Source organism: Leopardus geoffroyi, chromosome D3 (genome assembly GCF_018350155.1).
Source record: "Leopardus geoffroyi isolate Oge1 chromosome D3, O.geoffroyi_Oge1_pat1.0, whole genome shotgun sequence".
Classification (NCBI taxonomy): domain Eukaryota; kingdom Metazoa; phylum Chordata; class Mammalia; order Carnivora; family Felidae; genus Leopardus; species Leopardus geoffroyi.
In genome coordinates, this window is record NC_059339.1 from 13,250,195 (window position 1) to 13,276,384 (window position 26,190).

The 26,190-nt window shown below is 37.5% G+C and overlaps 1 protein-coding gene and 1 long non-coding RNA gene across 3 annotated transcripts in view; one reads left to right on the plus strand and one right to left on the minus strand.

The window, feature by feature from the left end:
- MED13L (mediator complex subunit 13L) overlaps positions 1 to 26,190 on the minus strand; it is a 306,791-nt gene that overhangs the window by 230,808 nt on the left and 49,793 nt on the right. The window lies entirely within an intron of this gene.
- Positions 22,380 to 25,802, plus strand: LOC123587280. The gene is made up of 2 exons (XR_006707206.1): positions 22,380 to 22,939; positions 25,085 to 25,802. It is a non-coding gene; the product is annotated as an uncharacterized LOC123587280 (long non-coding RNA).

Here is a 26,190-nt window from a genome sequence, read left to right on the forward strand (position 1 = left end):
CACTGCCACAGAACACGGCCCCTACAAAGAGTACCAGGTCAGGGGCACCTGGGCGGCTCAGTCAGTTAAGCGTCCAACTCTTGGTTTCGGCCCAAGTCGTGATCGACGGGAGACTGGGATTCTCTCTCCCTCTCTCCCTTCCCCTCTCTCGCTTGTGCGAGAGTCTCAAAATAAATTCTTAAAATTTTTTAAAATGTTGTTTTAAAAAAAGAGTGGTGCACCTGGGTGGCTCAGTTGGTTGAGTGTCCAACTTCAACTCAGATCGTGATCCCACGGTTCGTCAATTTGAGCCCCCCATCAAGCTCCATGCTGACAGTGCAGAGCCTGCTTGGGATTCTCTCTCCTTCTCTCTGCCTCTGCCACGCTCACGCCCTCCCTCTCTCTCAAAAGTAAACAAAACATTGCAAGAAAAAGAAAAAGGAAAGAAAAGAAAAGAGAGAGAGTATTGGATCGGCTACACATAATAATGCACATCCACTGGTTTGATACACAAGCCCTATGGTTTATCATAGGAGAGTATCTACCTCTACCTAAGTCCCAATTTTCTCTAACATATTCTATCCCAAGTTGAAAACACCATTTGGAAATGTTGTACACAGTAGGCATAAAGGAACAAACCTCCCAAGATGAAATCTGACAAGCATATTTTTATTTTAATACCATATATCTATCATATAAACCTTGCTCATCAAACGTATCCAAATCAGTGCTGGGATAATAAATCAAGAAACCTTGAGATGGATAGGTTTCCTTCCCTGGAAAAACCACAAGGAAGAGGAAAAGAATAGAAATAGACAATACAACAGAGAAATATAAATGATACGTAAATGGATCAACATCATAAAATACTTTATTTTTTAACAGCAATTCCAATATTCTATAAATCTAAAATCTGTACATAAAGAAGGTAACTTTGGTGCAGAGTCACCAGCGTTATTAACATACTTAGTAACACATATGAAGCACAAGACACCAACCAACATCAACCAGGAGGTAATGAACTTGAGGGGATCTGCCCTAGAGAGCTCCAACTCCCCCACAGCTGTACACAGTTTCAGAAGCACATGTACAGGTGCTTATTCTAGACCATCCAAAGATTTCTGCAAATCTCAAACGGATAAGGTGACCTAAAAAAGTTGAGAGCCACTCATTTAAGACTGTAAGTTTCCAACATTCCTAATATTACTTTTCCTTGAAAATGAACAATACAATAAGAAAATAAGTTGTAAAGAATTACGTTAAGAATAAGGCTAAAATAAGTCATCATCAAAACTCTGTGGAAATCTTTTTACGGCATAAAAGAAGTAAGGTTTATTCTATTTGTAAGCTGTAAATTTGAAAATTTTAAGTTTTAGGGAACTAAACTAGCTTTATAAAACAGATGTTGTTGCCTGTGTCATTTAATGAATTCAAGTCACATTCCTAGAAGACAATATAGCCATCTGATGAGTTCAGCGTCAATGGAATGAGCCAAATCCACACAACAGCATTTTACAAAAATAATCAGTGGTTTAAAGCAGGGCATGTGCAAAATTCCTGAAATAACACATACATAATTCACTGCCAAACTCAGATCAATTCAAAATCTGCAGAGGCAAGAAGCATTATTATGGCTCTGAAATCCATATTCAGTAAGGCTGTGTTCAGAAAGTTTCATTTCAATTTCAAGAAAATAAATGACTAGAGAAGCTCAATAGTGATTTTGGCAGATACCAGTTCCCTTCGTTCAAAGCAGAATCGTTTTACATAGCTTAAGATTTTTTAAAAGATAAAGAAAAACACCAATTTTCAGGACCTAAGTCCTGACTTTAAGGATAAAATGCCCTCTACTTGAGGAATACAACACTGTGTTTTCTCAAGTATTATGGCCATCCAGACAATAGTCAGAGGTCAAGGAGCACAATGGAAAAGGGAAAACCACAGTCTTACTAGAGATCGGGCTGCAATTCTGGCTCTGCCGCTAACAAACTGTATGCCTCTGAGCAAGTGACTTCACTTCTCTGCGCTTGGCTGACTCACTCTACACAGCCCAAGGCCATGAGGCACAAGGAACCCCTAATTTCCCCAAAAAGCCACCAACCCCGCACCATCACACAGCCTCCTGGGTTCTTCATCGCCAGTATCTTGCCACAGATTCACTCCTCAGTAAGGCAATTTTAGTGCTTAAGAAAAATTCACATTCCTTCTCACAAAAGACTTGGGAGGGAATGGAAAGTCAGGAGATTTCTTCAAAATATACGAACATCTTGCAAAAGGATGAAAGAAAGAAATTGCAAAGTTTTACAAAAGCACTGCTGTTCTTGCCAGGCCCACTGCTAAGTACCTGGACCCAGAGGAATGGGCTTTGTTAAAACTTTTCAGATACATTTCACGACTGTTTTCTACAAAATTCTACAGACTAAAGGTAGTCTGCGTCTACTCACCTGACAAAAAGGGTTGGGGGATGTGGGATTGGAGAGGGTTGGACTCAAATGAGTGGCTCCAAACCACATTCCTCTGAACTGTCAGGCTCTTGAAAGTGCCTCACAGATCTCAGGACAAACTTCACACCACCTTCAAAGCAGGAAGAGCAGCAGTTTTATTGTTTTATGTATGCTTTAGCTTTCCATGTAAGGTAAAACCGCATGTTAAGAAAAGAGACAACAGGCCTAAAATGGAGTCACTTGTGCTGAGCCCACATCACCTAACCAAGGCTTAATTCCTAATTTAGGGGTAATTTCAGCCTCTCCCAGGAACAAAATCTCAACCAGTCAGTCTGGAATTACTGGTCACCACTAATGAGGTATTCTGCCTGACAGTCCTCTGCCATCCACCAGAGAAAGATGACTTCCCTGAAACAATCAGCTCTTTGCTAGAATAACTGCCTTGTCTCACCTCCTGCCTACAAAGTCTTCCATTTTGTACAGCTCTTCAAAGATCCTTTCCATCTGCTAGATGGGATGCTGTCCGATTCATGGCTCACTAAATAAAGCCAATGAGATCTTTAAAATTTACTCCGCTGAAGTTTTTAACACATGTAAGCGTTCCATGTAAGATTTGGTTTTACAAGTAGGTTCTGCTGATACACGTTTGCAAATGATGTGCAAAAATAAATAGTCCTTAAAGTTCTAACATTCAGTAAGTTTACGACTATCAAGTGAAATGGAATTGGACAATAAAGTGAAATTTATTTTATAGAAACTTGCTTTGCAGTACATATACTAACAGGCTACATCGATTTAATACTGTAAGAGATACCTGGCATTACTTGTCATCCTGGTGTGGTGCTACCTGTAAAAGTTAATTAAAAGCGTCAACATAATTCAAAGAGTGGCCAAAACATAGATGCAATTCTTTATGAAATGTTAAGCCTCTTACTGAAACTCATCCTTTCAATCAGAACTGAGAAAAATAAGTTTAAAATGTCAAAAATTCAAAAGCCCGGCATTATAATTACAAGGACCCCACTAAACTGTAAATCTTTATAGCACAGGAACTTCCAAAAACAACACAGACAAGGATGGATGGATGGATGGATGATTAAAATGCAAGTGCCAATAAGTACAGAATAAAGACATTTAGCATTATGGTATATGACATTTAAAACCAAACTTTGAAAGAAACTTTATAACTTGAAAATTATAGATATATTAAATAAAGTATTTGACAGGAACAGGTAAAAGGGGAGTGGGAAGAGAGAGATAGCCTTGGTACTTCATTCCATATTTCATGAACACAACTTAATTTTATTCCACGAAAAGAATTCCTAATTGACAGAATTCATTCTACAAAATATAAACACTGTACATTTCAAAATTCTTCTATATCAAGTAGAACTTTCAGTCCTACAGCTGAAGGATTGAATATGCACAACCATAGTTTCCAAATGTAGTACTAAGATTTATCTACATATCCTCAAAGACAAATAACGTAAGAAATTCACAATACTTTTAAAGGTGTGTAAGAAAACCTAATAAGCATTTAGCCTTTCCTTAACAATAGATCCAAACAATCATGCTCACTTCCTTACATCTACAGCTGGAAATTAAATTCACATGGCTAAACTTCACTAATGGTGGTATATGATGGGAGCAGAAAACACAGATAATGGAAGGTTTGCACCAACACATGACAACAGCTGTAGTTATTTACAAACTGATGAAATTTCCAAATAAAAAAAGAACCCAAAGGAACCTAACATATGTTTCCAAATAAGCATGATGTCAGAGAATTATACCATTACATTTATCCCCAGAATTAAAAGCACACCTTGAACAAAGGTAACATCTAAAATGTTATCTTCATTTGGTTCTAAAAGGAAATCCTACCAGAAAACCAACAAGAAAGTCAGATATAGAAATACATGCTGTTTAATTTCTCTACACCTCTTTTAAGAACTTTATCTAATATGGTTAGAATCCTAACATCCCTACAATCTAATTATTGGTGAAGTTAGTATTAATTTACAAACAAATTGCTCTAAATTTAAAAAAAAAATTTTTTTTTATAACGTTTATTTAGTTTTGAGAGAGAGACAGAGCACGAGCGGGGGAGGGGCAGCGAGAGAGGGAGACACAGAATCCCAAGCAGGCACCAGGCTCTACTCACAGAACTGTGAGATCAGGACCTGGGCCCAAGTCAGACACTTAACTGACTGAGCCACCCAGGCACCACTCTAAGTTTTTTCAAAGAAAACTGACAGATGAAAGGAAGAATATACAGAAGAACTTTGGTAGTGATCGACTTAAAGTTTTTAGTTTCAACCATTCCAGATGTACAGAAAAGGGCCACCTTGAAAATGTAGTCCAGGCAACTTTGCAGAGGCTAGAATGTGAGCAGCAGGCCCTGCCACCGGCTGGTGAAAGGAAGCAGTGACTTCACTTGCAAATGAGCCCAACAGGTGGGTTTGTGTATTTTGTTGTCTTTGTTTATCCTTCTCTACTTGTTTGCCTGAGAACACAGTAACTTCCCTGAAGCTATCGTTTTAAGCTTTTTCTTCTGACAGATATGGACATTAAAAAGCAGCCAAGTGCTACAGCTGGTGGTAAAAGTGAAGAGGTTTAAGGAATGACTAGTGTTAGCCAAAAGGACAAGGGAGGAAAGTCATCGGGGATGACTCTGACTTATAAATGGAACCAGTGACCATATGCTTAGTCAGAAACAAGAAAAAGCCATCTGCAAAAATATTTTTGGTGAGTGGTCCAGCGGGGCAAAAATTATATTTTGCGAAGGAAAATTTTATGTCATAATGGTATTCACAAAACTGGGACTTTTGGAAGATGTCAAGATGCATCTCTTCCAAATGTCAATCGTGTGCTAGCCCACAATAATCTAGTGATTTGCTTCCAAAGTTAACCTACCTCACAGTTTCTGCATACAAACATATTCAGATTTTCTGGACTGTGATCTAGAAATCTACTTTGAGAGAGAACTTACCAAAACCTTACTTACCCACCGTAAACGCCCTTGTGATTTAGACCAGCTGCTGAAGAGTCAGCAACTGTCTTCACTCCTGGATGACAGCCAACACAGAATGCATGGAAAGATTCAGATTCAGCATGGAAAGTGAACTGCTGCTTTCTGTGTTGGCTCATCTGGGAGTAGCTATTGCCTAGCAAGAACCTTCCCACCTAGGAAGAACTTTTCCACCTGGGAAAGACTGCTGTCTCAGGAGCGGTGCTACAAATGGCTCAAAACGATAGTTTCTTTTTCAGGGAACAGATGTTCTGACTCCTAAATTATAAACTTTAACCAACTACCTTGCCTCTAGTATGTATCTAGGTGTCTGACCACTGCCCTGGCTTTTAATACAGAGCCTTGCCTCATTCCCCACTATAAGCTCCCCTAGTCACTACCTCTTCCTTATCTTGCTCTCCATCATGTGTCTTCCTTTGTTCTACCTCTATTCCTACTTCATTTCAACTCACTGTATTCCCCACACTTGGCTCCCGCTCTTACTCCTAGACTTTACCTGTCTCGTGTGTGGATCCCAGTTCACTATCTCACTTTCACAGGTAACCCAGCCAGAGTCCAAGACCAACTGGCAGAGGACAGGATGCGATCCTTTTCAGAATATATGAAATGGCCAAGATAAAGGCTAGAAATAATTTATCATCGCTAGAAAAAGTAGCAGTGTGTTGCTTGGTGATGATCTCAGTTGGTATTCACAAACACCGCGTCTTCACTGTCTCTTCTCAGGGCTACTACCCAGGACACTATCAGTGAGTGGAAAGGGACTCACTGCACATGTCCTCCTACATTACCCAATTACACATGTGACCTGCCTTCTGGGACGCATGGGTTGGGTCTCACATAGCTGCCAAAGTTTAATCAGAACCGAGAAAGCAGTCATGGAAATAGCAAAGGTACCAGTAAAGGAAGAGAGAAGTCAGACTTTACCTCCATCAGTTTGTTCTAGAGTTCTGGCCTCACAAGCACTTCAAATGTCAGTTAAAAGTACATTCCAATAATGCACAGAAAATGAGATGACACTTCAAAAAGATGTACTGTAAAAAAAAAAAAAAAATGTTTCCCCACGTCATTGTTTTCTTCTTTTCTCCTAGTTTCTTTTCACTTAGTGACACTCAGATAAGACTAAGTCTCTTCTAGTCAGCTACTTGGGACCAAAGACATAGGTTATCACTAGATTCCTTCAAGCTACCCACAAAGGAAAGAAACACAAATGGTCGCTCCCCACCCACCTCCCATGAGAATCACTTTCTCCACAGATCTGCCAAAACAAAGAAGGATCTTTTGAGAAGAGCTCCTTTCCTAGCCATTCCCACTCTGGCTCTCCTTCCCTACTTTCTCCCACCACAAGAGGGAAGAAACTCTGGGCTACCAATTCTATTAAGAAGAAACTGGGCAATCAGACAACAAAAAGAAATCAAAGGCATACAAATTGGCAAGGAAGAATTCAAACTTTCACTTTTTGCAGACAACATGACACTCTTAAGTGGAAAACCCAAAAGACCACCAAAAAACCATCAGAACAGATACATGAATTCAGCAAAGTCACAGATTATAAAAGCAATGTACAGAAATTGGATGCATTTCTATTCACCAATAATGAAGCAGCAGAAAGAGAAATCAAGGAATTGATCCCATTTACACTTGCACCAAAAATTGTAAGGTACCTAGGAATAAACCGACCCATAGAGGTAAAAGATCTGTACGCTGAAAACTATAGAAAGCTTATGAAAGAAACTGAAAAAGACACAAAGAAAGGGAAAAACATTCCATGCTCATGGAATGGAAGAACAAACATTGTTAAAATGTCTACACTCCCCCAAGCAATCCACATATTCAATGCAATCCCTATCAAATAACACCAGCATTCTTCACAGAGCTAGAACAAACAATCCTAAAATTTGTATGAAACCGGAAAAGACCCCAAATAGCCCAAAACAATCCTGAAAAAGAAAACCAAAGCTGGAGACATCACAATTTCCGGACTTCAAACTGTATTACAAAGCTATACTCATCAAGACAGTATGGTACTGGCACAAGAACAGACACACAGATCAACGGAACAAAACAGAGAACCCAGAAATGGACCCCCAAATGTATGGCCAACAAATCTTCAACAAACCAGAGATGAATATCCAATGGAAAAAAAGACAGTCTCTTCAGCAAATGGTGTTGGGAAAACTGAACAGTGACATGCAGAAGAATGAACCTGGACCACTTTCTCACACCATACACAAAAATAAACTCAAAATGGATGAAAGACCTAAATGTAAGACAGGAAAGCATCAAAATCCTAGAGGAGAAAACAGGCAACAACCTCTTTGACTTTGGCTACAGCAACTTCTTTTTCAACACATCTCCAGAGGCAAGAGAAACAAAAGCAAAAATGAACTGTTGGGACCTCATCAAGATAAAAAGCTTCTGCCCAGCGAAGGAAACAGTCAACAAAACTAAAAGGCAGCCTACAGAATGGGAGAAGACATTTGCAAATGACATATCCGATAAAGGCTTAGAATCTAAAATCTATAAAGAACTAATCAAACTTGGGGGCACCTGAGTGGCTCAGGCAGTTAAGTGTCTGACTTTGGCTCAGATCATGATCTTGCAGATGGTGAGTTCGAGCCCCGCACCAGGCTCTGTGCTGACAGCTCAGAGCCTGGAGCCTGCAGCCTGCTTCGGATTCTCTGTCTCCCTCTCTCTGTGTCCCTTCCCCACTCTTTCTTTCTCTCTCTCTCTCAAAAATAAACATAAAGAAAAAAATTGCTTTAGAACTAATCAAACTCAACACCCAAAAAACAAAGAATCTAGTGAAGAAATGGGCAGAAGACATAAACACTTTTCCAAAGAAGACATCCAGATGACTAACAGACACATGGAAAAAATGCTCAACATCACTCATCATCAGGGAAATACAAACCCACAATGAGATACCACCTCACACCTGTCAGAGCGGCTAAAATTAACAACTCAGGAAACAACAGGTGTTGGTGAGGATGCAGAGAAAGAGGAACACTTTTGCACTGCTGGTGGGAATGCAACTAATGCAATCACTCTGGAAAAGAGTATGGAGGTTCCTCAAAAAATTAAACACAGAATCACTCTATGACCCAGCAACTGCACCACTAGGTATTTATCCAAGGGATACAAAAATGCTAATTCAAAGCGGTACATGCACCCCAATGTTTATAGCAGCACCACTATCAACAACAGCCAAATTATGGAAAGAGCCCAAATGTCCATTGACTGATGAATGGATAAAAAAGAAGTGGGGTGTGTGTGTGTGTATTAAATGGAATGTTACTCGGAATGAAACAGTGACATTTGTAACAACATGGATGGATCTAGAGTGTATTACGATAAGCAAAATAGGTCAGTCAGAAAAAGACAAGTATCGTTAAGATTTCACTCGTGGAATTTAAGAAACAAAACAGATGCACACAGGGGAAAGGAAGGGAAAATAAAATAAAAACAGAGAGGGAGGCAAACTATAAGAGGATCTTAAATGCAGAGAACAGAGGGTTGCTGGAGGGGAGGTGGGGGGGGCGCTAAGCGGGTGATGGGTATCAAGGAGGGCACTGGCTGCAATGAGCACTGGGTGTTATATGTAAGTGATGAATCACTGAATTCTACTCCTGAAACCATTACTACACTGCATGTTAACTAACTTGGATCTAGATAGATAGATAGACAGACAGACAGACTGACAGATAAATGCAAGTTTACTTTCATTTTTTTTTTTTTTTACAGGGCCCCTCCCTGGGTGGCTCAGCCAGTTAAGCATCTGACTCTTGATTTCGGCTCAGTCATGATCCTGCACCACAGAGCCTGCTTGGGATTCTCTCTCTCTCTCCCTAGGCCCCTCCCCTGCTCTCTCTCAAAATAAATAAATAAACTTTAAAAATTATTTAAAGGGGCGCCTGGGTGGCACAGTCGGTTAAGCATCCGACTTCAGCCAGGTCACGATCTCGCGGTCCGTGAGTTCGAGCCCCGCGTCAGGCTCTGGGCTGATGGCTCAGAGCCTGGAGCCTGTTTCCGATTCTGTGTCTCCCTCTCTCTCTGCCCCTCCCCCGGTCATGCTCTGTCTCTCTCTGTCCCAAAAATAAATAAACGTTGAAAAAAAAAATTATTTAAAAAATTAAATAAAAATTTTAAAATTATGTTTCTAAAATGGGGGAAAAAAGAAATTGGGTTACAGACAAAATTATAAAAACAAGTATGTTTTCATTAATGGCCACCAATCTAACTGATCTGAGACTAACCTCAAGTATTTTCCTAACTTGTCCTTTCATAATTCAAATCAATCTTCTGCCTTCCTGGAGCCTGAGAAAGCAATGATACTTCCTGTTTTAAGGAAATAGAAGTATAAGCTTCATCACTGGGATAATCATAACCTCACATATTAAATCTCCCTGAAATATATTTAGCATGCATGTTTTCCTTTTTGAAGAATTTAAATTATACTGCATATGGGGCACCAGGGTGGCTCAGTCAGTTAAGCGTCCAACTCTTGATTTTGGTTCAAGCCATGATCTCACAGTCTGCAAGTTCGAGCCCCACATTGGGGTCCATACTGACAGTGTGGAGGCTATTTAGGATTCTGTGTGTCCCTCCCCTGCTTATTCTCTCTCTTAAAATAAATAAACTTTAAAAAGTAAAATAAAAAATAAAACTAAACATACTGCATAATTTAAAAACTCGTTTTTTGTATTTTTTTAGTTGCAGAAGGAAAACATGAAACTTAAAACAGCAATGGAAAGAGAAAATTAAGAAAGCTACCTTGGGGCGCCTGGGTGGCTCAGTCAGTTAAGCGTCTGACTCCTTGTCTCGGCTCAGGTCACGATCTCATGGCTTATGAGTTCAAGCCCCACGTCGGGCTCCACACTGACAGTGCAGAGCCTGCTATAGATTCTCTCTCCCAATCTCCCAATCTCCTTCTGCCCCTCCCCCTCTCACTCTCTCTCTCCCAAAAATAAATAAACTTAAAAAAATTTTTTTAAAGAAAAAAAAGAAAAAAAAAAAACAAGCAAGCTACCAGCATTTACAGGATTACCTTCAACAGATATAGCCAAAATTAGGTATTATTGTATTTCCAAAGTTGCCAAGCATCAGAACAGCTAAAACCTTAACCTAGGCTCAAACTAACAGAGCCCAGCAGTGCTTGTAATGAGCAGAGAAGGAATGATATTTCTTCATATGCAAGACAGAAATCATGGATACCAATACATTCAAGACTCATCAGTCTCAGAAATGAACATCTATCATTGAAGAGGGATGAATATAACTTACAGAAAGGGAAAAATATATAATGAGATGCAAAATTAGTTAAGGGCTATCAAGGACAGCCTGTCTTTTTTTTAACTGGCACTCTTCTCTTTATTATTAATTACCTGGGGGTCTAGAACATAAAGAAGTTGTTACTAAAGAACTGATTCACAACTGTATATGTATTCCTATTTAAACCTGCCAAAAGAACATAAAACAAAAATAAATCTGCCATCCTCTATACAACTCGCTACTGACCAAGTTAAAAAAAAAAAAAAAAAATAGGGGCGCCTGGGTGGCGCAGTCGGTTAAGCGTCCGACTTCAGCCCGGTCACGATCTAGCAGTCCGTGAGTTCGAGCCCCGCGTCAGGCTCTGGGCTGATGGCTCAGAGCCTGGAGCCTGTTTCCGATTCTGTGTCTCCCTCTCTCTCTGCCCCTCCCCCGTTCATGCTCTGTCTCTCTCTGTCCCAAAAATAAATAAATGTTGAAAAAAAAAAAAGAAAGAAAAAAAAGAAAATGTGTGTTCTTGCTAGACTTCATTGAATATGCCTTGTTTTTGTAGATTTAACTTTGGAATCACAATTTATGTAATTATAAAACAAGATTCAACTTTTATATAACTAATGTCTAAAATATCAAAAGTAAAATTAAACAAAGGCACCTCACTGTGTGACCAGTTAGTGACAAAACCACACAGAGAGGAATTACTGACGGTAAATAGGATATACACAAAAGACGACAACAACAATCTGCAAAAATACATATATTCCAAATAGTCAACAACAACAAGCAGTACTGTTTGCAGTAATGATATCGTTGATAGTGGTGTTGTTATTCTAAAACTGTTATATTTATAGTACATGATAAAGCATATGAGAAACGGAGGTGCACAGAAGCAGTCTGGGCACAGGAGAAAGAAGATACAGAAATAAGAAATGGCATTAAGTAAAAATCCTACAGTCCTGAACCTGAACTGCTAAGCATTAGTATGAATTATTGTATTCTTTATCTTGGAAAAAGGAAAAAGAAAGTACATGTATCTAGATTTGTTCACTGAAAAACCCTAGAAACAATGATTAATAGCAGAAAGAATCCCCAGTGCTCAGATTATGGTCTCTAAATGCTATATCCGCTTAAAGGAACCAGAATTCTTTGGCAAAATGGCTGATGACAGATCTGGAGCAGAAATGTTCAAGATAAGTCTGGAATATCCTGTCATTCCAAAAAACAAGGAAAGTATCAATGACTTCTACAGTCATGTCAAAAGGACTCAGAAGCCATCTTAAATAGACTTCCACTGGCCCAAAGATGGAACAATTTAAACATCAAGAAGGGTAACAACTATAGTCAATTGAAACAATACATTTAAACCCATGAATTCACAGTAACATTCAAGAATTTGAACTCGCGGGTCACTTTCAGAGGACTAGTTAACTATCACTCTATACAGTAAGGTTAACGTATATGAAGGTCTTTGGAAAGCGCTCTTCAAATGATAGTCATATCACACTTACCATTTCAATAATAACTCAAGTAAGATTCAAATATTCTAATTATAAAGGAAAAGGGACAAAATTAATTCATATAGTTTGTATGAAGAATAAAGCATCAAAAAATGATGATGATGATGATGGTGCTGCTGCTGCTGTTGTTATTGTTACATGGTAAAAGTGGGATACAAAAAATGGAAATGTTAACCCCCTGCCCAAAAAAAGGCATCATGTATATTTTATGCATTCCAATATATGTGTATAAATACATATTTATGCGTGTATGTGTGTAGATATGTATGTCTTCATAAAATAAAATGTACCTATGCAAGAATTATCAGTATTTACAGGGAGTGCTCAGAGTCTAATGGCTTTTTAAACTGTCAACATTTTAGGTACCCATTACCAATAGACTTTTAAATACTGAAAGCATATTACAGATGGCAGACCTTCCTTAAAGGTTCTGATTCCTGAAAAAAAAATGTATAAACAAAGGAGATAGACTTCAATATTCAATATCCTTTAATAACTTCTACTTTGGATTAATTCAGAACCCTAAGGCCACACTGAGGAAACTTTTAAACTGCCCACAGAAAAATCATATAGGCTAGGTTATTTCCTTTATAAACTATAGCTTTGTTTAAAAAAAAAAAAAGATTATTACTACAACTATGCCACATTATCAGTCTCTTGCCTCTTCTGATGCCTTGCCCAACTAACCATGACCACCCTACACTTTTTTGAAACACTAACTCAAAAATCACTGCTTTTCCCCCAGTTTACATATTCTAATTCTACTATCCTCTACCATGCTTTCCTTCTTAAGTATTTTTCTTACTATTCCTCACTGCTTCCTATCCACTGCTGAAGAGGTGGTCAATCAGTTCCAGACCCACTTACATGGTCCCAAGACCAAAATAAAACCAAGACAATACTTCCTCAAATGATAGAGTCCTCAAACTGTGGTAAGCCCAGAAAGTTTCCAAGTGTGGTTCAACTATAATCTAAGCTCTCAATGCTAATAACATTTAACCATGGCTGAACTAAAGTTAGACTTCCTCCTGAAATAACTTTTCTAAAAGCACTAAGAAAGTTATTTTCCCCCTAAATTTTTCTAATGTTATATGGACAGTCGAATGCCACAAACTACTCTAAGTCAATTTCAGTGAAGTCAAACTCACATGCCTTCCTTTCCTGCTGCAATCTAGGCATTCCATGAGCCATACACCATTGCAGCAAGGCAGGGAGGCAGGTTTAATCTAAAGAACAAATCCCATAAGCATGCTGAGTTAGCAAAGGCACCTACAAATGATTTCCAATCACCACAACAGCACACATTCTCTAGACCACATTCAAGGGTCAGAATCTTCAGTGAAATCATTTCAGAACAGAGTATTACCTTTGATTGCATATCTGGAACTTCAACTACATTAAGGAAAATACACAGTTTTGAAATCATGCCACATTTACATTGCTAAAGAAAATCACAAAAAATGCTAAGCAAATGGTATTAATGATATTCTTACTGCTTCCAAACCTCTGACACCATTTAGTAAATGTTTACTGAATGAACTGCCTTATTTCATGGAATATATATCGTATCTAAAATTACTTAACATCAATCCAAAATAAAATAAACAGCCCAAAATCACTTATACAAGAAACCAACATATGCATACATGATGTTTCTATAATGGTATCATAGGGCCCTAAAATCCAACCACAAGTCCTTCAGGGAAAATGCAAATGTTCTGTAGAGCACCTGACATTCACTGCACAAATACACTACAAAAAGCCACCAAGGACTGTAAAATCCAAAATTGGCACAATTAATCTATCCCATTTATTTTTAGCACACAAGCAGAACTATAACAAAATAAACCTCCACAAATCCTGCCTGCACCTAGAAAAAATGTAAATAGTAAACTGGCAAGATCATGAATACGGAAACCTCGAAATAAAGCTAATGGAAGTGGAGTGGCATTTATAAATGAAAGCTCATCAGGAGATCAAGATAAACCTTGTGAGAAGTAGATGTTGAAAAGCAGTCTTAGGTTTACCACATGAAGCTGTCAACTTGAAAAGCATAGGAAAACCATCAAGAAACCTAGTTTCCTAACATAATCAATAAATTCACTGCCATGTGAAAAAGGAAGAAAGGAAGAGAAGCACACAGAGAGAGAAGGGAGAGAAGTAAGGGAGGACTACTGGAGGACTGGGGGAAAATGTCATGACACCCTTTTTAAGACCCCAACCAGATGAAGAAAACATCCTACCATATTCCTGCAATGGTCTTCTGTTACAATACTCTCAGTGCCTCTTCCTTAAGATGGTGCCAGAAATAGCCTTTCTGCCATTTCCAGCCATTGTTGGTTCTGCACCTATACCAGCACTGTCCAATAGAACTTTTTGTGCTGATGGAAATGTTTTTATCTGCACTGGCCATCAAGGTAGCCCCTAGCCATATATGGCTATTAAGTACCTGAAATGTGTCATGTGACTGAGGATTTCAATATATCATTTCATTTAATCAATTAAAATTTAAAGAGGCATAAGGTGAGGCATAAACTCCCGGGGGGGGGGGGGGCTTTTAAAGTATTATCTCTAAATATCAGCCACGTAGGCACCCAAAAACTAAGAGGCATACCCTGAAACTGATTTATACTCTGAGACAGATGAATTTGGGAGTTCAAAATAATTTTTATGGAAAAAAGAAATAATTTGATGATAATCCAGAAAGAGAAGTGACAAAAGAATAGAATACAAAAATAAATCGAGAAAGTTCCAAAATTTTGCTCAGTTTAAACTTAAAAAAAAAACTGAAGTACTGGGGGGCACCTGGTTGGCCCAGTCGGGGGAAGCATACAATCCTTTATCTCAGGGTTTTGAGTTCAAGCCCCATACTGGGTGCAGAGATTACTTTAAAATAAAAAAAAATTTTTTTAATAAATATTTAAATTTAAAAATAAATAAAAGTACTCATCAAAGGTCTCAAACTGCCAATCTCTACATCCCTAATATAAAAAGTTTCCTACTAAATTACACTACTGTGTATAGCACATTTTAATCTTCCATTGCCTTCAGTTTAAAAACTTTGTTACACGTGACTCTGTTTGGTAGCATTTTCTGACAGTTTTGTGACATATTCTTAAGACCAAATAACTACTGAAATAAGTTGACATAATGAAAAACAACTTTTTTTAAATGTTCATTAAATTATGTGTATACATACCATTTTCTCTGAGAAAGTCAAATCTACCAGATAATCTAATTATACATCTGTAATTAAATTTTAAAGTTCACAAACAACATTCTCTTAGAAACCCATGAGATTAAGTTGGTGACTATTTAATATGTTTAATTTAATTTGTGTAAATAATTAGAAGTGATACCATTATTTTCTTACTTGAACAAATAGAACTCAAGAACAAGAGACTCTGTCGTGGAAAACCATCAAAACTTCTGAGTATCAGAGAATTCAATCCTGCCATTTTCTTTTTTCTTTTCAGCCAAGTGTACTATGACAGTATTTCTTATAAGTTGGCCTTTCTACTAGGAAGTTTTTTTATTTAAGATCAAACAATTATCATGAAAATTATTCCATAAATACAGTACATATGGAGGAAATTAAATAAAATCTACTTCTACATAATACAGTATTCAAACAATCTTCTTTGGCTCATATAAACTGCCCCCCCCCCCACCCAAAGAAACCTTTAACCTACAGTCTGAGCAAAACACGTAAATAGAAAACACAATCAAATACTCCACTCTAATAATCTATTCATACAAAACAACGAGCTTTAAATAATATCAGGGATCTCAAGTGATTCCTAAGAATACACAGTCCTTACAGACAACAAAACTACAGCAGAAACGACACAGAGAGAATTATAACATAAGTCATCACCTTCCTTCTGAAACTAAAACTCCCAGTACAATCTCAGAAAAGTGGGGTTACGCTCAAGGCAACTCCTTGACATGCTGCCATTAGATCAAGATGATTGTCTTCTGGGATGCTGCTATGGCAATCAGAGATGGCTATCCTAAAAAGAAAAAAGCAACTACCATTGTCAATTATAGTCTCAATACTAGCATCTAAAAACTAATTCAATGCTGGAAGAAAAGCTGTTTTATAAATGAAGTATAAAGCCTACTGCTTCCATAATCTGCTTGGCCTGATGAACGTCCATAGTATAAACTGCGGTTCTCACTCTCCTTCAATAAACCAAGCAAGATACCTTCCCACCAATTCCTTTCACCAGGATGGAGGGACCAACGGACTAACAGATGTATGGGAAAGAGGACAGGAAGCAGAAGAGGAAGGGAGGGAAGGCAGACCTCCCAGCTATATAAAAACAAACCAGGAGTTTTTACCTTTGAACTGCTTCCAAAACAAAAGCAAAGGCAAAGGCAAGTATGGAGGAACAAATATTCAGGAGCTTAAAAAAAAATAAAAACACTAAAATTATTTGCAAGTTTTTCCTAAAGCGCTAAAGTTACTTTTTAACATTTCGTAATTTATTCTTCCAAATTCCTAAGTGTGAGGCTTCTGATTTACCTGAAAGTAATAATGACTACCCAAATAAGAGATCCTTTTATTTTAAGGAGCATGTTTCTGGAAGAGAGTTAATTTAGTTACAAGTTAGAAAAGCCAAGAAATGCTTTCTGAAATCTTTGTTCAAAGACCCAGAATTTAAAGTTCAAATCTAGTAAAACAGCATTACATCCATCATGTATAGACTCCCTGTATAACAACCCCCTCCATATATACACACACCCCTTACAGAAAAAAACTTTGAGGTGTCTTTAAAAGTATAATTAAGTCACATGGCAAAGTATATGATTCCTCAGTGATGTAAACAACTCCACTGGATACAAAGTTCTGATACTTCTTTTTTTTTAATCAACAAGCCAGGTTAAATAACAACTACAAAATATAATATAATCCTGCCAATATGTTGTAATCATGGTAACAAAAAAAAAAAAAATGTTTCTGGGACCATCTGACTCATCTTGTTAAGCAATAACTTAGTTCTGGGAGTCAGGACCCATTAAATGAAACTGGAACTACTTACCAAGAAGCCATCTATCTTACCTTCCCTTAGACTATCAAAAGGTGAAGAGGAGGAAGAGGATGAAAAGAAGCAGTAGTAGAAAAAAAAGGGAAAAAAAAGCTTCGTAACCCTATTTCAGTGTGTACGGCTACATCAAATATTTTCAAGATACTAAAAACCTAATTAACACAAAAATCAAAATTTCAATACTACATTTATATTCATGCCAAATGTGGATGAAATGTAAATAACACTAAAATTCCTCTCCATTTAGGCATCAACATCAAAGGAAAATATTATTTTCAGCAATAGCTTCTTTCTTCTTAGTTTCCTTCAAACAACTTAAATAGGAATGAGTAAAATGGCTGGCTCAAAATCATTTCATTCAACATATGCTCAAAGTAAATAAAACAGCCCAGTCCATATTATCACTAAATGATAATTTATCTAACTCACTGTAATTTCTATCAAGTGGCCAAAATTTGGTTACCTCTGTGCTACTTTATCGCTAAAAAAAGAAATCCTCGTAACATAATTAACCTTTTGCTCCACAGAAGTATACCTTTATTGGATAAACTAAATTCAGACCTCTTTGAAAATGTAAGTGAGCCCACCAATGTGGCCTCACAGAACTAGTATTAAATAGTACGTCAACAGTGTCTCCAGGACACCCTTAATTTTACAAATTATCAAAATCTACATTAAAATATCAAAGGATATCTTATTTTTCTTACTTATAGATCCACAATGCCTAGCACAGTATTTAGGAAAGAATAATCGCTCAAAGTGTGTTTAATGGATAAAATATGAATCCAGCCTCTTTCCCTACACTTCAGGTAGATTAATTTTAATGAATAAAATTCTTTCACACAAAAGTTCAATATTTAAGAATCAAAAAACCAGATGAGATTAAAAATATACAGAACAGCTGTTTAGTGGTCTTCACTGTTATCTCATCTACAATGGTGGAACAGACCCCTAACATTCTCCTTATTACCAACTTCTTGGCTCTAATTTACTTAACATACTGCAGCTCAGATTAATCCTTCTAACTGCTCAAGAATCTCAAGAGATCCCACTAATGGTCTACTGAATGGTGGTAATGCCTTAACTCAGTATTCAAGTTCCCCCATGATCTGATTCAAACTACCTTTCCAAACGTACTTCTTCTTCTTCTCTTGATCACACTCTTCTCAAAAGCCAAGAGGAAATTCTAGCTGTCACCAGAACTTCTCTACTGCTAGTCACTTTTAGTGAACCATCTTTTCTCCTTCCTACCCCTGAAGCCCACATGTCCTAGCTCAGCTCTTTAAAGCATCATTTTAAATGCTACTTCCTAGGACGCCTGGATGGCTCAGTGGGTTGATGGTTCAACTCTTGATTTTGGCTCAGGTCATGATCCCAGGGTCATGGGACCAAGCCCCATGTTGGGAGACTCCCTTAAGTGTGGAACCTGTTTAGTATTCTTTCTCTCTTCTCTCTCTGCCCTTCTTCCCCACTCATGCTCGCTTGCTCTCTCAAAGAGAAACAGAAACACCACTTCCTCCATGGAAGGTACCTAATCCCAGTAGCTACAGGTCATCTCTACTCTTCCAAGTTCCCAGAGCACTTTACCTGTATCTCAACTATGGTTCCTGCAACATGATAAGGTGCACTACTATTACTGACAGTCATCACTCCTACAAGCACCTAAGACCTTCAAGAATCGGCGTGTGGCTCAAGAAAGAAGGTGGCATAGATGCTTCTAGAAGGAAGCTATGTAAAAAGGCAGGTCTCAAAGCAGTTGAAAAAAGTGAAAACCATGGCAAAGGCTGCTTCAAGAACATCGAGTTTAAAGATGTACTTACTTGGTGGTGTAAACACCAGAGAAAATTATTGAAAGGTCATTTTCCTGCCCAATATAAGAAGCATGCAGCCACGCATGCTCATTCCTCCTCTTGTGTTCCATACTCACAAACATCCTACTCAATGTAAGAGATACAGCAGGCCAAGAGAAATTTGGTGGTTTAAGAGATGGTAATTGCAACAAAGACCAATGAATGTGCTATTATTGTGTTTGACACTGAAAATCCCCAACCAAGATGTATCTAACTAGCAAGGAAATCTGGTATATGGAATATGTAAAAACATGTCATAATAATATATGACAGCAAAGGTGATTTTAAGGACAGAAAACTTTGGGCAAAATCCACTATCTTCCATCAACAAGGAAAACTTTAATCCCTTGACCTTTTTTTTTTTTTAACATAACTGGTGATAAGCTGGGGGGGTCCATCCCTTTAGCTTGACAGAATACTAATTGAAGACCTTCATTCAACTGTATTGAACTAGCTGCTCTTACCCTAGGATGGTTATCACTGCCCAGGAAAGAGAGGGCAGCATATGATCAGTACAAAGAGGTTGCATGGGCACCTACCCACCTGGATGAAGATACAACTTGTATAAGATAGAAGCAGAAGCCCAGTGAAAAAAGTCCACTTTTCCAGTATAAGCAACTGTCTATGAGATCAAGGGTGCAACATGGAAAAAGTTAATCTTTGGATGCAGAAAAACATAACTACTCAGCAATTTTTCTTAAACTTCCTATCTTGAACTTCCAATTTTAGCTGACCTGAACCCTAACTATGACCCCCTTGAGTTTCAAACATAAGATTAATAAAGTCCTATCACCCTTCTCCCACCAAATAAATAAATAAACATCTTTTTTTATGTCTGACATGCCCTACTTACCAGCATTAGGTATGCCTTACTTACCTAGCTCATCTTTCCTTTTTTTCTTTTTTTTAAATGTTTTTATTTTTGAGACACAGAGAGACAGAGCATGAGCAGGGGAGGGGCAGAGAGAGAGGGAGACACAGAATCTGAAGCAGGCTCCAGGCTCTGAGCTGTCAGCACAGAGCCCGACATGGGGCTTGAACTCTCGGACTGTGAGATCATGACCTGAGCTGAAGTCGGACGCTTAACCAACTGAGCCACCCAGGCGCCTCCCCTAGCTCATCTTTCTATCATCCCAGGGTACTGGCATCTTACAAAAGACTAAGCTCAAAAAAAAAAAAAAAAACTTAAGTTTAACTTTTTAAATTTTTTAAATTTTTTAATGTTTATTTATTTTGAGAGAGTGTGCGCACATGCATGCGTGAGTCGGGAAGGGGCAGAAAGAGGGAGACAGAGGATCCGAAGCTGGCTCTGTGCTGACATCAGAGGGCCTGATGTGGGGTTCGAACCCACGAACCGCAAGGTCATGACCTGAGCCCAAGTCAGACGCTTAACCGACTAAGCCACCCAGGCGCCCCAGTTTAACATTTTAAACTGAAGAAACAAATCCCTGATGTCATAACAGGAACAAGAAGAAGGAAGAGGGGGGAAAAAAATTGAACAAAACAAAAGCACTATTCCTATCAGAGTATTTACCACCCTGTTTTGTATCTACCTGTTTACTTATCTAATTGTCCCACTAAATAAAGGATACACTGAGAGATTAAAAACAGAGTTGTCCAGTTTATCAGTGAAAGTCAAACAACTAGCACCTCATGTAGCCCGTGTTCAAAGTATAATAACAGCTGATGACTGAACTGAAAAAAAGACACAGCAAGAGTGAAAAGAACCCACTAAACGAAGCACCCATAAGGTGCCCTCAGGGCTCCTCACTTCAGCTCAGGTCATGATCTGCTGAGATCGAGCTGAGTGTGGAGCCTGCTTAAGATTCCCTCTCCCTCTGCCCCCTACCCGGTTTGAGCGCACATACACACTCTCAATAAATACATAAACAAATAAAGGTGCCCTAAATTCACATTTTCATTAATCAAATTTCGGGAAAAATGGAACAATTACATACCTCTAGCTCCTAGCAGGCAGTGACCACTCATTCACAGCACACAGCATAGCATGCACAGCATTCAACAAATGCTGCTGAACTCAATTCCACACTGCCCTCCTCCAAGCATTAACAGACTCACTAACATAAAAGGATTCAACAGCGTTAGGTATCCCATAGTAGCCTTCACTAATTAAACTTTTGTCAAGTCATTTTAGGAACTACAAAATTTTATTTTAACCCAGAGGTATTCAGTGATAAAATTTTCTTCAAATAATACTTTTTGTTAACAAGCAGAAACAGAATAAAAGATAAGATTTTTATTTTTCCTAACTTTACTTAATAGTATTCTTAATCTTGCTCCATAAAGTAAAAACTCTTCAGATCTGCTGTTTCACACTCTGAGCAACTACTGCCCACTTACCCTAAACAGAAGGAAGGGAGGAACCTGAGGATCTGTTTTTGCTCTGGTCACAACTGAAGATGACCCCACAATGCCAATTACAATCACGTCGACTAACCAACATTTACAACAGGCTTTCTATATCCACATGCCTTTTATCCTAACTCTAGAATTCATGGTTCAGTACTCTGTGTACTTTTTGGCATTTTCCAGAAATTCAATCTTCAGAGAACAGCTTCATACTTAACACATCAGCATTTTGTCTTTTGTGACATCAAAGGCCATACTTTTGAGAAAAGAATAATTAAGTTGTAAAAGACTCTTTGATTTCAAATATCTTCACCAAATAACCAAAGACAAAATCTGTAATTTAATAGAGTGCTTATTAGCATTATGCAAAGCACTAGACTAGCAGTAAAACATTCCACTGCTGGTTCTTCCAAAGAATTGACATTTACAACTCACTGGTAACTTACATTTTCCCCCTATTTTCAGGAATCCAAAAGCCAACAAAGGATAACCTTAAAGACTTTTTCAATTATAAAAGAAACACAAATGAACTGGAGATACTTGTAATTTTTAAATGATCTAACTAAATCTATAATTTATATCATAGTTCTTACAAGTTAGTGTCAATGGATATTTAAATTATAAAAGCCAATTCCACAAATCATTTTAGTTCAAAATATTCTGGAAGCAGATAGAACATCAATAATAAAGAGATGGTCATTTAAAATTTTCTTTTCCTATACACAGGGGTGCCTGGGTGGCTCAGTCATTAAGCATCCAACTCTTGATTTCGGCTCAGATCATGATCTCACGGTTCAGGAGATTGAGCCCCACATCACGCTCTGTGCTGATAGGACAGCATGGAGCCTGCTTGGGATTCTCTTTCTCACCCTCTCTGTCTATCCCTCCCCACCCCGCATGGTGTGTGCGTACGCGTGCTCTCTCTCCCTCAAAATAAACGTTTAAAAAATTATTTTCCTTTACATAACTGAACTTACTTTTAACTGAGTTTTAAAAACATATAATCAAGGAAAAGGAAAATAAAGAGGAAGGTGCCTACTCATAAACATGAAGAATTAGATTTAAATTATCTTTATGTAATAACATTTCTGCCACATTTAAAAAAATCTAGCAAAGAAAGGTAAAGGCAGATGTCATTTTTACCAGTGTTCTAGTATTATAACAAACTATTTAGGGGGCAAGCCTAAGATAGATCAGTATTACAATATATAAAAATGACAAAATACATTTATTTCAGAAGAAAATAAAGATTTCTATATCCATCGCATTCATTCTTTGCATCTCTCAATGATATTTAGGACTTCTTTAACAAAGCGCTATATAAACATTGATTCGTGTCTTTATGTTCCTAATGTGACCTCAATTAAAATCCTCGGATAACCATCAAACCAAAATTCCAGAAACACTCATCTATTGTGTGTATGTGTGTGTGTGTGTATTAATTTAAATGTTTGTAATTTAAAATCTATACCATTTCCAGGCAAAATTATTTTGAAGGTAAAATGTTCTTTTTCAAGGAATGCTCAAACTTTTAAAGCCCAAAGACCGAATTCCAGAAACTTCCTAAGTTTAGCTGCCCAACAGTTTTTGTGTGAAAAAGCAAAATTATCTGTAACACTATCTACCTAGACTAAAACTACAATGCATATAGATTATCCTACTTTACCTGTTAGTGCTACTATAACCTAGTAAATCTTTTCACAACATATGTATCCAGTAATCATAAAATCATTGAAAATCTCCATAAAACAATAATCTGAACTACTGTTCCAATGAATATTTACCTTTCCCAAACTCTCTGCTCCACTATTCCCTACTCAGAGATTTCCCAGAGAGAACAGGGAACTCAGTACTTACACAGTTCCCTCTCAGATTCCCCACTTCTTTCAGCAGGCCATCCTAACACAAAAACTGTGCTTACAAAGAGCCCATAACCAACCAAAGGTTTTTTGCTTTGATATACCTAGACTGGCGGAGGCAAAATTTTACAGTCCATACACTTGAGAATTAACCAAACAAGTGACCAGGTCATTTTGGGGGCAAGATACCCAACCTTGGGAAAACTAAAAAGCTGGGGAAAGCTGTGTAGCTCTGCTCTGAAACATCCCAACTAATACACTACTGAGCTAAAAAGCCAGTGATTAGTCTGCAGTCCCTCTAGTGTTCAACTAGTTAAATTAACAGTCTCGATATGGCAAAGACTGATATTTCATAACTACTAAGTCTGTTCCACATGCAAAATGAAAATGAATTTTATAAACACAAAACAAGGGGCAAAACCGAATCAGCAGAATCTTAAATTTTTCCCTGTAAATCATTCAAGTTGAGATTCAGAAAGAATAAATCCAAAACTACTTTCAAGTGCAAGATTGATCATCAAGCACCCAGCATGATGCCTAGCACATAACAAGTGAACTATAAATATTTGATTATTGTCTGGTTCCTGGTTTCAACATATAACTATTTCAAACTATCACTTATTCTCAATTTATTGCTACTATAAAATTAGGCACAATAAGCATAAATAAAAACTATTCTGCAAATAAAAAAAACAAATGTAGCAAGGAAAAAACAAACAAACGTAGAAAGGGAAATAGACTTAGATGGCATGCAACATGAATGGGAGTAGTAATTCCTGTTAATCCAATCTCCTTGCTAATTCTATACATGTTAATAGTCAGCAAAAAGCCCAAAACACTCTGGCCAATTGATAATTAACATATACTATACACTTAACTATAATTTTCAAGGGTTAGATCACAACTCTACTTAAAACAATATGGGACATAATTTCAATTTTTTATTCTAAAATCTCTTCAGCAGCAAAGGCATAGATATCATCAACCATCCTTGCACAGGCAAAGCCAGAAAATAATCAGTTACAAGATACTTTCTTAGAAATCAAATGCTTATATATAATTTAATTAAAATTGACAATGCTAAACGAAAAAGAATTCAGTTTTTATCCACAGGTAGAAATTATGACCAAAACTTAGTTCTAAAATAAACTCATGAAGATTTAAACAGTTTGACAGTGAGGTTCATTAAAGGAAAAATACGACTATGAAAGGCATTTATACAGCATTTAAATCTATGAGCTTTTCATATTCACTTCATATTGTATCATAAAATAAAGCTGTAATTCCCACAGTACAGATAAGAATCAGACTAGCAAATTTAAATGACTTGTCTATGAGACGACATATATAACAGGACAAGGCATGGTATGAACACTCAATCTTATTCTCAGTTAACTTACCATACTTATCTATGGTCTGTATGTCTCAAAAGGTAAAAAATAACAAAAGAATGGTAAATTTCTTCCTGGCTGGCCTCTGTTACAGTTTGGATAAGTGAGGGTGAATAGGAGGGAGTAAGCCACAGTCCAAGACCTATACTTCCACTGAACGCTAGCTAAGGTCACAAATGGAAAAAGAAAATGATAGATGGTTTCTGGCCAAGAAAGTGTGATTCACTAATGATGGAAAGACCCTTCAAGCATCCTCTGGGAGATGTGGCTGCATTCCATGTGTTGCCAAACGGAAATTTCAACCAATACAGGAAATTCAAGCTACTGGAGATGTGTGTGTGTGTGTGTGTGTGTACGCACAAGCATCCTTGGAAGAGACAGATCAATTTTGTTAACAGTCTTTGAAAAACACCTTCTAAAATTACAGAACTTGTAAAGTACTAACTTGTTATCTTACTACACTTGACGGAAACAAAAGGCTATCTTTATTATAACAAGAGAAAAATGTATACTAACACTAAACACTGTCTATTAAGGATTTCATTGAAAATGTTTGTTAAATCATATACTATCTCCTTTTACCATGTAATCTATAGCCATGGTATTTTAAAAAGTGAGCAATTAATTCAGGATTTCAGGGTGAAAGAAAGCTCAATGAAAGCTTTCCGTCAATTTCATTCTCTAGTGAAACACGCAGTTCCCGTAGAGAGCCCAGCAAAGCAATGTTAGCTAATCTTTTCTATGTAGCAAATATCAACTCTAGTGTTGAGCTGGCAATTTATAACATATGTAGGACACCCAAGGTCATTCAATCCATGATTTATTTATAAGTTAACAAGCCTTCACACATAAATACCATGAAGCACTTTTACCCAATAAATAGTACTCTCCCATTGCCTCTGTTCTACAAGACAATCAGAATATAAGCTTTTTGCCAACTGCCCAACTACTTGCTATCTATAACGCTAATGGAAATAATTTATGGAAAACTGTTCTATTTTAATAAAACTTTTAGAATTAAACCGTAGGCTGTAAAAAATAAGCAACTGCAAAAAAAAAAAAAAAGGAAGAAATTTCTATTACTGTCTTTTCAATATACAGTTAAAAGGAAATCAATGCATCAAAACAATCTTTCAAATGTGGTCATTTATTTTCTTTAAAACAGTCTTCTAAACAACAGCATGTTTTTCTCTCTGATTCAAAATACTGGGAGGACTTCAGAATATTCAATGGTACCACACTGATAATCTTTATACAAACTTCTATTACACTCATTCACTCATTCATTTATTCAACAAATATGTGCCAGGAATTATGCTGATCCTGGAATTACAATGATAAGCAACAGTCAGATGCAGTTCCTGCCTGCCATGCAGCCTACAGAGAGCTTTCCTTCTAGTCCTATTCAAAAACTCCCAGGGGCGCCTGGGTGGCTC